The sequence below is a fragment of the Arachis ipaensis genome, chromosome B01, assembly GCF_000816755.2.
Source record: "Arachis ipaensis cultivar K30076 chromosome B01, Araip1.1, whole genome shotgun sequence".
NCBI classification, from domain to species: domain Eukaryota; kingdom Viridiplantae; phylum Streptophyta; class Magnoliopsida; order Fabales; family Fabaceae; genus Arachis; species Arachis ipaensis.
In genome coordinates, this window is record NC_029785.2 from 25,636,641 (window position 1) to 25,639,926 (window position 3,286).

Below are 3,286 nucleotides of genomic sequence, written 5' to 3' on the forward strand. Positions count from 1 at the left end.
AATTTAAGTATATATTTGATCCTATTAAAATTTTAGTCATATCACATTATTATTAAAAATATCATATTTAACACTTTAATATTTTATGTTATTTAAGTTAGCCTTTATTTTCAGAGATAGAGACATTACATGAGTGTTTTATATATTGTATCCAAATATAATACACAAAAAATAAATTTTATTGTCTCTAACTTAATATCATGTTCTGTCTTATCTACAAAAATAAACGTGATCTAACAGATAAATTAACTCAATTAAGGACGAATGAGAATTACGATTTATAAATTTAAAAATTAATTTGGTCATTTTTAAAAATTAAAAAGTATTTTGATGAGTAACGAAAAATTTAAAAACCAAATTGGTATTATTTCATTTTTAAATATATAATGTGTAATTTAATAATTAATTTTTAATATGTATATGATATTTTTTATTTATATTTTATTGAGATTTCACCGTTTCTTTATTTATATTTTATTTTATTGAGATCTCTGTTTTAATAGTGAACCTCACCAACTTTCTGGAAAGGCACTTCTTTTTGTTAAAAAAATTTTAAAAGACATTTTTATATACTCCTTACTCAATGAAGTAATTTTATCAATTAAATCTGAAAAAGTAAGAGAGAAAAGAGAGAGATAAAAATTAAAAATAGATGAATAATGTGGAGAAAGAAAATCATTTAGTAAATAAAAATTTCTCAATTTTTAGAATGGTCGTTAACACATTTGTATTAACTATTAAATTAATATCTAACATTTTAAAATATCCGATAATTTAATAAAATAAAGAATAAATTAATTTCTAATGTATCAAAAAATGATAAATTGGATCCTAATTTTGTCAAACAAATGGTTTCTTAGAAAAATTAAATTATCTACATTTTCATGAAAAGAAATGAATTTTCCTTAGCTTTTTGTTTTATTAAATTTATTTATCTTATATTTCAAACACCATGAACTTATTTATCCAATTTCTTTTGCTAAAACTAAATTATCCAAAATATAAACTAATAGTAAAAAAAAGTTAAGATGCGTTTGATTTACGTTTTTATTTTTTGTTTTTATTTTTAGTATTTTCTGTTTTTTTATATAAAAATAAAAATAAGATGTGAAAATAAAAAACAATTTTTACTATTATTTTTATCTTTTATTTTTATTTTTTTATAAAATTTAAAAAATAAAAAATATTAAAAATAAAAACAAAAAATAAAAACGTAGACGAAACGCATCCTTAATTTTCTGATAAACGTTTCTAATTTTATACCCTTGTTGGCTTTATTGAATAAGTGGACTTTTGCTCACCCTTGTGAAGTGTGACACAGCAGTTCAGCAAATCAGCAATGGACTATACACGCGTTTATAACGCTTCCATACCGTGTGTAGCTTTGAATTTTCCGTACATTTTTTCTTAAAAAAAAAAAAGATTATTAACCATTCAAAAATTTTAATCTTTATTTAATAATTTTTTTATAAAAAATTTGACTTTATATAACTAATCAATTATATTAATTATTTAATTTGATAAAAATAAATAAATTAATTTTGTTTTAATTTGTATTAATTTTTTTGTCTTATGTATTTTTACTAATAATTCTGCTATGAGAAATTCTTCACATATAAGTGTTTTTCCATACAAGTCATTTATTTCTTCTTCTTTTTCTTTATCCATGCCTCCTCTTTTTCTTCTCCTTCTTCTTCTTTTTCCGTGCCTCTTCTTCTTTTTCTTCGTTTTTGAAATGTTTCATCTTCATCGTCGTGTTTCTCCTCGTTCTTCTTTTGATTTTGCATTATGTATTTTTTTTCTTCTTTGTTTGATTTTTTCCTCCCAAAAAGAATTATGAGAATATGAAATAAGAAAATGAAAAAGAAGAAGCAGCAAAAGATGAAGAGGAGAAAGAGGAAGAGTTCTGAATTATGCATAAGGTGTACTTCAACGAATTTTGGGTGTATTTCTGTAATCCTTTGGGTGTATTTCTGTAACTGTTTGGGTGTATTTCTGTAATCGGTTGGGTGCATTTCTGTAATCGTTTGGGTGTATTTTTGAAGTTCCATTATCTTCAAAACGATTTCAAAGCTTGATTTCAGAAACCATGAAAATCGAAAAAAAAAACGAAGCAAGAATACCAGTGATAAACACATATAAAACAACGAATGAAAAGGCAAAGAAAGAACGCACGAAGGAGATCAAATTTGGCAAGAAACTCGTTTTCATGGAGGAAGAAGAAAAAGAGTAGGAGAAGAAGAAGGAGAAGAAGAAGGAAGAGGAGGAAGAAAAGGAGGAACGTGAAGCACGCCATAGAAATCGTATATGGGTCAGCGTGCTTTTTGTTAAGTTTTTCCCAACTTGTATGACTTGTAAACCAAATAACTTGTATGTGTAGCACTCATCCAGATCTAATTTTTTTAGTTAACCAAGTCCAACTAAATTGGTCCAAATGCAATAAACATTTATTCTCACACATGTGCATAAATCACAACTTTTTCACGTGAAAAATAGCATTAAAATTTCATAACAGTAACACAAATTATCCGCAAACGTATTGAACAATATAATATTGAGGTTTTTGTTCTGCTCTAAATAAAGATATGCCCGATTCTTATTTATACATATGGGACAAATATTGTAATAAGATTTTTTTTACTTTTACACTAAAATTTTTTAACTTTACACCGAAATTTTTTAATTGAAAATTTTTAAGATTCTGGACTTGATACTGTAATTTTTTTTTTCTCTTATTCTTCTTTTTTCGTATAAAATTTATATGTTTTTATTTATGAAATTACGTATTTTTTTTAAAAGTTTTTGTGTTTATTATAAAAAAAAAGATAAATAAAAAAAAGAAATAAAAAATTCTATAATTCCATCATTTTATTCCTTCTTTCTTTTTGTTTATTTTTTTTATTTATTTATTTTTAGATAGTGAAACAAGAAAAATTATAAAAGTGTGAAACAAAAAAAACTATGAGAAACAACAAAAAAAAACAGAAAGAAGAGAAAAAGAAGTTGTTTAAAAAAAACATAAAATAGAAAAGTAACATCAAAATTTTTTAACTACGGCATAAAAAAATTTTTAACTTTGACACTAGAATTACTTAATTGTAATTTAATTGAAATTTTTAAGATTTCGAATTTGATGTTTCTTAACAAGAACTTCTTTAACTTCTTCTAATTATTCTTTCTTCTTTTTTTTATTGTCCTTCTATTTTGTTGTGTTTTTTTTTTTTCTCTTCTTATTTTTATTCTTTTTTGAGAGATAAAAGACAACGAAGGGTGTGAATGTTAATAA